The sequence below is a fragment of the Malaya genurostris genome, chromosome 2 (genome assembly GCF_030247185.1).
Source record: "Malaya genurostris strain Urasoe2022 chromosome 2, Malgen_1.1, whole genome shotgun sequence".
Classification (NCBI taxonomy): domain Eukaryota; kingdom Metazoa; phylum Arthropoda; class Insecta; order Diptera; family Culicidae; genus Malaya; species Malaya genurostris.
This window is the reverse complement of record NC_080571.1, coordinates 173,523,221-173,535,476: the sequence shown is the minus strand read 5'-3', so window position 1 is coordinate 173,535,476 and position 12,256 is coordinate 173,523,221.

Sequence of the window (12,256 nt, the reverse complement as noted above, 5' to 3'; positions counted from 1 at the left end):
ATGATTTTCATCGCTACTAGCTTTGACGCTTTGTTGAAAACGTAGCACATCCCTACATATGCGAGTTGTTTATAGCGAGAAAAGGAAAAAAGAAAACAAAATGTTTAACAAAACTCGCACAAAATCTCGCGAAAGAAAAGCTTTCTAACTAATATTTTTCGCCAAATGCATAGTAAAATCATTTACCTACAATCGTATGTTTTTGATTTTTCGTGAATCGGCTTAGTATTGGAGAAATTTGCAATTTAGGGTGAAATTTCGGCGACAAAGCAAGAGGAAGCAGTGAGATGTCTCGCTTCGACCTGACCACGGCGAAGCGCTACCTTAAATGCTAAACATGTCCAGTGGAATTGTAGGCAAAATAACAGTAATGGTAAAATACTTCATAATCAACTCTCAGCTGGTTACTTCACAGTTCTTCATCCCAGTAATCCGACTTGTTTCTCTTTCGTGAAAAACCCGTCTACAATTGATCTGGTTCTAACAGATCAAAGTCACATTTGTAGTGAACCGATTACACATGCGGACTTTGACTCAGATCATCTTCCTGTAACATTCAGACTTTCCAACGAAGCTTTAATTAATCCAATTAGTTCTATATTCAACTATCATAGAGCTTATTGGTTGGATTACAGATCTTACATTGAAAATCATGTGGATCATGAAACTATTTTAGAAAATTCTGCGGACATCGACACAGCAATTGATAATTTGAATCATTATATTATCGAGCCTAGAAATCTAAATCTAAAAACTAAATTAAATTCTCCTATCATCGATGACAATCTTCAACTGCTCATTCGGTTGAAGAATGTTCGTCGACGACAATATCAACGTTCTCGTGATCCTGCTATGAAAAACATAGTTAAAGATTTACAAAAAGAAATTAAACATAGATTTACTCTTTTGCGAAATGATAATTTCGCCAAAGAAGTTGAACAAATTAAACCATATTCCAAACCTTTCTGGAAACTTTCTAAGGTTCTTAAGAAACCTCAAAAACCAATTCCTGCTCTCAAATACTTCTTACAAATGGCGAAAAAGCTCAAAAACTTGCTCAGCAGTTCGAGAGTGTACACAATTTTAATTTGAACGTTGTGAGTCCTATTGAAAATGAAATCTCACTGAAATATGATCATATTTCAACCCAAGTGTTATCACAAGATGACATTATTGAGACGAATTTTGATGAAATTAAATCAATTATTAGGAAACTTAAAAACATGAATGCTCCTGGTAATGATGGAATTTTTAATATTCTTATTAAAAATCTTCCCGATGTTGCCTTGAGACTCCTGGTTAAAATTTTCAACAAGTGGTTTTCATTAGCTTACTTCCCAAAAAATGGAAAAACGCTAAAATAATTCCTATCCTCAAACCTGATAAAAATCCAGCAGAAACATCAAGTTATCGACCAATTAGCTTACTTTCTTCTATCAGTAAACTTTTTGAAAAAATTATCATGTTGAGAATGTTGTCTCATATAAATGAGAATTCAATTTTTTTACCAGAGCAGTTTGGATTTCGTCATGAACATTCAACTACTCATCAACTTGTCAGAGTAACGAACATGATAAAAGCAAATAAATCTTCTGGGTTATCCACTGGAGTTGCTCTTCTAGACATAGAAAAAGCATTCGACAGTGTTTGGCACAAAGGTTTAATAGCAAAAATGTCTGATTTCCAGTTTCATATATATTTGATCAAAATGATTCAAAATTATTTAACTGGTCGTACTCTTCAGGTTAGCTATCAGAATTGTAAATCTGAATTGCTACCCGTACGAGCAGGTGTTCCGCAGGGTTCGAGCGTAGCTCCAATCTTGTATAATATTTTCACTTCTGATCTTCCAAATCTACCCGTTGGTTGTCAGAAATCGCTATTCTGTGACGACACAAGTCTGTAAGCCACAGGTAGAAATCTAAGAGTGATCTGCAGTCGTCTACAAAGAAGTTTAAATATTTTCAGTGATTATCTGTCAAAATGGAAGCCAAGTGCTTCTTTTCTTAAACCAGACAATAATCACATTCTCAAATTGAATGGCTTGGAATTGACATGGTCTGATCAAGCTAAATACTTAGGTTTAACGTATGACAAAAAACTCACTTTCAAGGATCACATTGAAGGAATCCAGGCAAAGTGTAACAAATATATTAAATGTTTATATCCTCTTATAAACAGAAATTTTAAGCTCTGTCTAAAAAACAAATTGTTAATTTATAAAAAAAATTTCAGACCAGCCATGCTTTATGCAGTACCAATTTGGTCAAGTTGTTGTTCCACCCGGAAGAAAACGCTTCAAAGGATTCAGAATAAAATTCTGAAAATGATTTTGAAGCGTCCTCCCTGGTTTAGTACAAATGAGTTACACAGACTCACAAATATAGAACCATTAGATGCAATGTCACATAATATTATAAGCAAATTCCGACAAAAATCGATGCAATCTTCAATTGAATCGATTCGCTCTTCGTATTAGTTAGTAAGTTAGTATATAAGTTCCTTTTCCCCATTACACGATACAAGTAGGTTTAGAATTTTCCCTACCCAAAAATCTCAGAATTGTGGAAGCAAATGATGTCCTCATGGTAACAACCAAATCATATATATATATATATATATATATATATATATATATATATATATATATATATATATATATATATATATATATATATATATATATATATATATATATATATATATATATATATATATATATATATATATATATATATATATATAATAGGGCTGAAAAGTCACCACTTGTGGCTGAACACCCAATTTAAATCTTAATAATTTAATTTAAACTCATATTCCAATAAATAGTTATGTAATATGAGCATGTAATACTAAATCTCCTCACACATTTCAGACCATGTAAAATATTCAAGATTAAAATATTTTACAACCCTGGATTTAATGTCAGGATTCCATCAAATACCCTTAGAAGTAAACATTAGGAAATTTACAGCATTTTCGACCCAATCCGGTCACTTTCAATTTAAAAGATTACCGTTTGGTTTAAATATCAGTCCAAACAGTTTTCAACGAATGATGACAATCGCAATGTCAGGATTAACACCTGAGCATGCTTTTGTATATATAGATGATATTATAGTAGTTGGATGCTCAATTCAACACCAGCTTCAGAATTTAGAAAATGTTTTTGAACGCATTAGGAAGTACAACCTTAAATTAAACCTCAATAAGTGTAAATTTTTTAATACAGAAGTAACATATTTAGGTCACAAAATTACAGACAAAGGGATACTACCGGATAGTAATAAATACGAAACAATAAAAAATTACCCCACACCAACAAGTAGCGACGATGTGCGAAGATTCGTCGCCTTTTGCAACTATTACACAAAAATTCGTCCTAAATTTCGCAACCATAGCCTACCAATTAAATCAGCTACTAAAGAAAAACCAGGAATTTTCATGGACACTAGAATGCCAGCATGCATTTGTAACCTTAAAATCCGTCCTAATGTCACCAAAACATGTACAATACCCAGATTTTAATTAACAATTTATTTTAACCACAGACGCTTCAGACGTTGGATGTGGTGCAGTTTTATCACAAATAATCAGGGCTTGTATTGTGAATCCTCAAACGAACGAAGCAACAAAAAATATCTGCTGTGAATACTTTGCTTGACATAGCTGAATGAGAGACCTATATTAGAGAGAAAATGGATGCGTGAGAGTATATGCTACTGAGCAGACCAATTCCCCTTGCCAAGTAAATTGTCTGTGCTCTCATTCTCAGTTAACACATGAACTAAGCAATCCATGACAATGTAATGAAATGAAGGGTTCACTCTCGTTAGTATTGTACGAGAAAGAAGACCATGCCTCACGGTGTGCTACAAGACGCGAAGCAACGTCATATAGGCAATGTTTACGGTTTATTTTTAAAAAGTAGGTTCACAGAAATCATTTTTAACATAATGTTCGCATTCCAAGACCAAATTTGATCACATTTCAAACAGACTTTAAACATTTTATAGCAGAAATTTTGCATTTGAGCCCATTTTCAAAACGATCCATTTGTTTCTTGGCAGTTTACACTGTGTACATATCCTAGAAACACTAAAAGCAATGTTCTTTAAATTAATATTCATCGGAATTAAAAGTTATGAAACTAGTTTCCTCATAGGCATCTACAATATGAGAACCATTCATCAAATGCTAACCTCATGAAGCATAGGTCTCAGCAAGCGGGCATATTCATGAACTAACGAACGAACGAAGCAGCTCTCCTGGCTTGGGCTGCGCCGTGAATTCTACCTGACATACGAATGTGTGTGAATAGCACAGATAGTGAAACCCTTTCGTTCATATTCGTTGCTTCAATATGCAAGCCCTGCAAATAATTAATGGCAATGACTTACCAATAGCATTTGCCAGCAAAAGCTTTACACCCGGAGAAAAAAATAAATCAGTGATTTTGAAAGAATTGACAGCAATACATTGGTCAATTAATTATTTTAAGTCCTACCTATACGGACGCAAATTTACTATACGAACGGATCACAGACCGTTAGTATTTCTATTTAATATGAAAAACCCAACCTCCAAATTAACTAGAATGAGGTTAGATTTAGAGGAATTTGAATTTAATATAGAATATATCCAAGGTAAAAGTAACGTTGCAGCCGATGCGTTATCACGCATAATAATGTCCTCAGATGAATTAAAGGCAAACAGTATTTTGATGGTTATTACAAGGTCAATGTCAAGAAAACAAGAACTAATAAAAAGGGAGAAAGAACAGGATAAATTAAATAATACCAAAAATACTAATTATAAGAATAATTTAAGTAATAATCCTTGCATCAACAGTGAGCCTGATCAACTCTCTGTTTATTCAACGGAAACTCCTAGCGAAGTAAGAAACTTATTGAAAATGAGGTGTTTTTTCGAAAACAACCACATTATAATTGATACATATCAAGGAATACAAAAACAAAAACCGATGCATCGTGTAATTACAGAAATACGAGATATCAGACAAACACTCGTGTTTGCAATCTCCAAATATGAAGAAGAAATGAGAAAACTAAAAGTTAGCAGAGTAGCAATCTCTTGCAATGATAAAATATTTGAGATGGTACCTATGGAAATGTTTAAAGGTCTCGTCCTAAAAACAATTAAAACATTACAAATTATTATCTACAATCCATCAAAGTTTATTAGTAAACCTCAGGAAATACAAATAATACTAAAGAATCACCATGAATTACCAATAGAAGGACACATCGGACAAAACAGATTGTACCTCAAATTAAGAGAAATATATACATGGAAATTTATGAAAAGTTCAGTTACTAATTTCATCAAGGCCTGTGAAATTTGCAAAAAGAACAAAATCATTAAGCATACTAAAGAAAAATTACAAATTACAAATACATCTAATAAACCATTTGAAATAGTGGCAATCGATACTGTAGGACCGTTGCCCAAAACAATCCATAATAATAGATACGCTGTAAGCATACAGTGTGAACTAACCAAATACGTTGTATATATACCTATACCTACCAAAGAAGCTAACGTTGTAGCTAAAGCTTTAGTAGAAAATTTCATTTTAACTTACGGTAAATTTCTTGAGTTAAAAACCAACAGAGGAACCGAATATAAAAACGAGGTTCTAGAACAAATTTGCAAATTATTAAAAATTAAACAAACCTTTTCGACAGCATATCATCCTCAGATAATTGGTTCTTTGGAAAGAAATCACAGATGCCTCAACGAGTTTCTGCGATCTTTTATCAACGAACATCAATCTGACTGGGATGATTGGTTACAATACTATGCATTTTCATATAACACAACACCACACTCAGATCATGGGTATACACTCTATGAACTAGTTTTCAGTGTAAAAGCCAGACTACCACAAGAAATTTATCCAGACAAAATTGAACCGATATATAATTTCGACATGTACAACAAAGAATTACAATACCGACTACACAAATCACACGAAATCGCAAACAAACATTTAATACACCAAAAAGAAATTAGAAAATCAACAACAGATCACCTGTGCAATCCGATAGAAATATATTTGCATGACATAGTGTACCTACAAAACGAAAATAGACGCAAGTTAGATCCATTTTATATTGGTCCATTTAAAGTTACACAACTTCAAGATTCAAATTGTGAAATACAAAGTTTACAATCAAAAGAAAAAACCATTGTTCACAAAAATAGACTCTTCAAAGCATAAAATACAAAATTGTAACACTAAACTTTTAGAATTAAGATTCAGATACCGAGCTTAACACCACGTAAAACAAAAAAAAAGAGAGAAAAATCAAAAAAATAATTGCCGTGGGCGTAAGTGAAGTTTTACTCAGTTTCTCTGAGAAAAACTGTAAAATTCTGTTATTTTAGCTATAAGAAAACTCTGTAATATACATTGAAATTGTTAGGGAATTCGAGCGCATCGGTAAACTAATCCCATAAAGCACTACAGAATGATGTTCCTTCGTTACATCATTCTTCCAAAAGGGGGATGATGTAATATGAGCATGTAACACTAAATCACCTCAAACATTTCAGACCATGTAAAATATTCAAGATTAAAATCTTTTTTGAAATATAAACTTCACCTACATGAAGCAATTAAAGTGTCAGCACTTACTTCGACCCAACGAAAACACCGCGACCATACGACAACATTAAATAAGGAAGCAAACGTTGTCACCCAAAACTAAACAGCTATGTCATTTCCCTTTTCTTCACGTCCCACACCTCTTTCAATCAAGTGCCATACGACATGACCTAGAATAACAGTAACCCAGGAAAGCACACTGACTCGAACAAATACTCACGAGAGTTTAACCTGACTACTCTCACTCTCTCCTCTCTGTATCACACTCACACACTTGTCTAGAAACATTACTCACTCTCTCCTACTCAAATAATACAATGGCCGAGACATGTCATTAGTTAAATCAGATTTACGCTGCGCGTTCTAACTCCTCCTCCCGGATTTTTAGTAATCCATACTGTAAACTTCACTTAGCCAAGTTAGGAGAGGATAGGATATAAATAAGTGATTGATTTAAATAAAATGGAGATAGTCATAGTTATGCATTCAGACATTCTAAATGACAAGTGTTTCTTTGTTGAAAGAAGAAATATCCACGGTGAACAAAAATACCAAAGTTATTTAAAAAAAAAACTTAATTCAGCTATTATATTGATGTTACCTGTGTTGTTATTTGTTTTCTTCTCTTTTAAATGGATAATACGACTACCAAAATTTTTTTTCACGAATGTATTTATAAGTTTAAAGTCAACTATACATTAAACGACAAAAAACACTTAGGATTGTGTAATGCAATTGTAAGAGGTATTATAGATCTAAATTTGAGGATGTATTAATTGATATTAAAAAATTTTAAAACTCATATAGATGTTACAGTATTCGGAGCAACATGGTTGAAAAATTGAAATACCGCATTATAAAGCCTTTTTTGCTAGTAGAGAACATTCTAGTGGAGGTCTAGCATTATATGTCAAACAAGATATTGATCATAGACTGATTAAGAACTACACGTCCGATGGATTTCACCATATAAACATCGAGCTTTGTTTCAAAGGACACTTTTATAATACTCATGGTGTGTATCGTCCTCCTAACTTTGATTTTATTGAATTTTCCGTTTACCTAGAAAGCTTGATTTGTTCAGTCCAACCGAAGCATACGTGTTTTATTGTAGGTGATATAAATGTTCACATAAATCTCATTCATAACAACATTGTGACAAGATATAAGGCTCTGCTCTTATAATAATTCTATGGCTTTTCGTGTACAAATTATTTTACTACAAGACCAATTAGCCACAATATACTTGACCATATTAATTGTAAACTTAACGACGTTAATCGGATTCGCAACGACACAATATCTAATAACTAAGTGACACACTCTCAAATCATGATTTTTCTAATCTTATTAGTAGTATTGACGTCATCGAGGACGCTGAAACAGTTCTTCAATCTATTCCTATCAATCTATCGTATTGAACTCTCTACTCGAGCAATATACAAGAATAATAACTAAAAACGTCACAGTGGAGTGCCCTTTGATTTATGGACACTAGTGAAAATAAAAAGCAATTACCTCAAACGTGTTAAGTCAAGCCCCCACGATCAACATCTCAAACAAATGCTATCACATATCTCTAAAAAGGTCAATTCCATGAAAAACGCGAATAAAAAAAGTATTACGAAAACCTTCTCACTTACGTACCTCATTCAAAATTGTGGACAAATTTTGAATCTACGTTCGAACTAACAAAAAAAAGGATAAGATACACTTGATCGATAGGGACAACAAAATTAATGACAACAAAGAAGTTTGTGATATTTACAATAATTTCTTTCCAAATATCGGTAACGAATTAGCTAAAGCTATTCCTGGAAACTCATCTTTTTGTCCCATAAGTAATGTTCGTCGTGTCTGCGATTCTATTTTTTACGTCCTTCATCTTTAAATGAAGTGATACTGATAATACAAGAAGAATAATAAGTTAATACACTAAGGTCTCTTTTTACACGGTATTTTTTCGCACGGTTTTTTAATACACGGCTTTTTTTGCACGGTTTCCGGAATTAACAAGGTTTTTATTTACACGGTTTTCGCAATTAACACGGTTTCTGATGAGCATTTGAAAAGCACTGTCATTTGTTTTTTGAGAAAAATTTTAAAAAATGGGACCAGGTTGTCTGTAAGAAAACGATTATGAGAGTTAATTTAAAGTTTGAAACTGAACTAAAATCATTCATTCAACAATTCACGGGAGTTGACTGTCGTTCCATAAAATGATTAATCAGTCTTCAGATCTTGAATCGCTGTCCAAAATTACACGACAGCGTCTCTTCCGCTCAGTTGTGGTGTATGATGTCAGCATCGTCATTGATACCATCGAGAATTTCGTAGCGTTGAAGAACTAGTCAAATTTACTAATCTCTTCAACTCTTCATCATATCGAGCAGTACAGTATTTTATACTCATTTGAATGATATAGCTCTAATAGTATTATGATTTTGACACATAGTAATACCACAGACTAACAGACATGACAGTATGAGTAAATTCTAATAAAAATTATTTTTCGTGATGCACTAGTTCCACCTATATTGTACTGCGCGAACTATTTACTATCTGTACACCCCTTGTGTTATGTAAAAGTTTTTTTACTAGTTGGTTTCCCCTCGTTTGTCAACACCGATCAGCTGTTTGCAGGGATGCCTGATTTCATCAAAATATTTGAAAATGAATCGTCACAATGATTTATTGGATTACGTTGATAATATATTTAACTTTTTCTTGATGTTGGAGGGTAACCATTTATTCGACTCAAATTTGTTCATCTAGACTATTTTTTATTGTGTTGGTAGTTTTCACCCGAAATTAAGTGGCGGCAGACCAGAAGCAAGTAAATATTGTAACAAAACGGGTTCGATTTTTTATTGAGTTGGAGGATGAGAAGTAGGCGCAATTATGTATATAGTTTAGGCAATATCAAAGATAAACTCATCAGTCGGTGTTGAACAGTCGTTCGCACCGCACGCGTATAGCTCTTGGCTCCTGGAATTTTTTTTCTGGCTACCTAGAGTTTCATTGATTCAAGGCTTCAGTCTTTTTCAAGGCTACCTGAATCACTAACTAAGTGATACAAAGAGTGATATTAGAGTGACTAAGTGATACAAAGAGTGATATTAGAGTGACTAAGAAATTAATCAGCCTTTTTTAAGGCTAGCTAGGAGTCTAATCGAAGACTAATTTAGCCTAGTTAATTTAATTTAAAATTTCAAAAATGCCTGCGTCCAACCGGAAAGGCAACAAGCCTAAGGCTAAAAATAATTCAATACGGAATAAATCACAATCCGTTATTCAACATTTATCTAATAACATTCACGATCTTATAGAATCTGAATGTAAAAATAAAAGACAACGGACGGATTTCCCTTCCGTTGATTCTATGCCGTCTAACAATATTTACGAGATTCTTCCTGAATCCGATTGTAGCGACATAGAAGAAAGTTCTTCAAAAATTCCCAAAATGGACGCTTGTCGTTCTGGGAAGAAACATCAATCTATGCCACCAGTGACGGTGATGATTTCCGACTTCAAAGCATTCCGTACTGAGCTTTCTACTTTTCTCCCGGAAGTAAAAGTCTCATTTCAAATCGGACGAAGAGGAGAATGTCGAGTCTTGGTGGATGGATTGGAAGATTACGAACGTCTTATTCGATATTTGTCCGAGAAACTTCATAAATTTTATTCATATGATATAAAATCAGACAGACCCTTCAAGGCTGTCTTGAAAGGATTATCAAATGATCAAAGTATTGATGAAATTAAAAATGAACTAAAAGAACTGCTTGGTTTTGCCCCTTCCCAAGTAATACTTATGAAAAAAAGAGCGAATGGTACTTCTAAACCACGCTCTGGAATTTCCCATGAACTTTACCTAATACACTTCAATCGAAGTGATGTAAACAATTTGAAAATTTTAGAAAAAGTACGTTTCATTTCCCACATTAAAATTCATTGGGAACATTATAAACGACATAATCGTATTGCAAACTTAACGCAATGTCGTCGTTGCCAAGGCTTCGGTCATGGAACCAAAAATTGTCATATGGATATACGGTGTTTGAATTGTGGTAAATCGCATTCGAAAGACGTTTGTCCAATGAATGAAACCACTGATGAATTTTCATGTTCAAATTGCAATGGAAATCATAAATCCAATTTTTTTAAATGTCCTGTCAGGGAAAAAATTTTAAACGCTCGTTCGCTTCGACAACAAGTCAAATCAACGACCTTAAATTTACAGAACATACCTGAAAATCAGAAAACCGTTACAGGTGCCACGCCTAATTCTTTTAAGGCACTGATTTCTTCTAAACAAAAAACAGGTACGCCTGCCAATTCGTCTTCTAACGAAAATAATTTATTGACAGGTAGATCGACCTCGTCATCATCTTCTTCTAATGTCAGTTATGCTGGTATATTAGGTAGAAATCTATCACCTATTTCTTCTAATGTAAATAATCAAAACACAGGACCGCCTTGCAGTTCTTCTTCTAACGAAAACAATTTATTAATAGGTAGACCGGCCAAATCATCTTCTTCTAATGGCAGTCTACCTACAAATATTCCTTCAATACCATTCGCTTCTTTAAATGAAGTCGATTTAGGCGATATAACTGAAAATAAAATGATCTACCTACAAGATCAACTTTTTCAAATGATCATCCAAATGAATTCGTCTTCATCACTTTTTGAAGCATTTCAAATCGGATGGAAATTTGCAAATAATATTATAATGAATTTAAAATTTAACAGTGATGTTAAATAATTATTTGAATATTTTAAATTGGAATGCTCGATCTTTGAAATCGAGTGAAGATGAATTTTATAATTTTCTCAAAGTTCACAAAATTCATATTGCCATTGTGACAGAAACTTTTCTTAAACCAAATGTAAAATTGAAAAGTAATCCACATTATGTGGTTCATCGATTTGACAGGTTTACTGGAATGGGTGGTGGAGTTGCCATTTTTGTCCAACGGCAAATTAAACATCGAATTTTACCTTCTTTCAATACTAAAGTTATTGAAAGCTTGGGAATCGAAGTTGAAACCATTCATGGAATTTATTTCATCGCTGGAGCATATTTGCCATTTCAATGCACCGGCGAACAATTAAATTTCTTTAAAGGCGATTTGCAAAAACTTACAAGATATCGATCGAAATTTTTCGTAATTGGGGACTTAAATGCTAAGCATGTCCAGTGGAATTGTAGTCAAAATAACAGTAATGGTAAAATACTTCATAATCAACTCTCAGCTGGTTACTTCACAGTTCTTCATCCCAGTAATCCTACTTGTTTCTCTTCCGTGAAAAACCCGTCTACAATTGATCTGGTTCTAACAGATCAAAGTCACATTTGTAGTGAACCGATTACTCATGCTGACTTTGACTCAGATCATCTTCCTGTAACATTCAGACTTTCCAACGAAGCCATAATTAATCCAATTAGTTATATTTTCAACTATCATAGAGCTAATTGGTTGGATTACAGATCTCACATTGAAAATCATGTGGATGATGAAACTTTTTTAGAAAATTCTGCGGACATCGACACAGCAATTGATAATTTGAATCATTATATTATCGAAGCTAGAAATCTTTCAGTTCCCAAAGCTCAAACTA